The sequence below is a fragment of the Bos mutus genome, chromosome 12 (assembly GCF_027580195.1).
Source record: "Bos mutus isolate GX-2022 chromosome 12, NWIPB_WYAK_1.1, whole genome shotgun sequence".
Taxonomy (NCBI): Eukaryota; Metazoa; Chordata; class Mammalia; order Artiodactyla; family Bovidae; genus Bos; species Bos mutus.
In genome coordinates, this window is record NC_091628.1 from 70645204 (window position 1) to 70645934 (window position 731).

Here is a 731-nt window from a genome sequence, read left to right on the forward strand (position 1 = left end):
CACCTGGTTCTCACTTCTCTGACGGCTGTGGGGGAGGTGGGTCTCAGATTAGGAAGCAGGAGCGGAGGCTTCCTGGAGTGGGGTGCCCTGGGGGCTCGGACGAGGCCAGCGGCCATCCCAGGATGTGCAGGGGGCCCCCCGGGGCTTGGACGAGGCCAGCAGCCATCCCGGGACTCGCAGGGGGCCCCCCCAGGTTCGGACGAGGCCAGCAGCCACCCCAGGACGTGCATGGGGGTCCCGGGGGCCCAGACGAGGCCAGATGCTGTCCCGGGACTCGCAGGAGGGTTCTGGGGGCCCAGATGAGGCCAGCGGCCGTCCCAGGATGTGCATGGGGGTCCCGGGGGCCCGGACGAGGCCAGCGCCTTCCTGGGAGTTGCAGGGGGCCCCCGGGGGCTCAGACGAGGCCAGCGGCTGTCCCGGGATGCACAGATGCCCGGTGGGCTGGGCAGAGCCCAGGTAGAGGAAGGGCCGCCCCCGGGGAAGCGGGGCCCTGAGGAGGCAGTGGCCACTCGCCCGGGACGTCCAGGGAGGCTGCAGTGCCCAGAGCAGGGCCTGGGGTCACCACCAGGGTTGGCAGGGAGGCCACCAGTGGGAGCCCCGGCCCGGCGCTCCAGAGCCCAGCGCCGCGCGTGGGGGCGGGCCTGTGTCCAGCCTCTCCTGACGCGCTCCTTGGTGCCTGGAGACACAGGAGACAGGGTCCCCGTGTCCCCCTCCATCTGCACAGGAAGGGC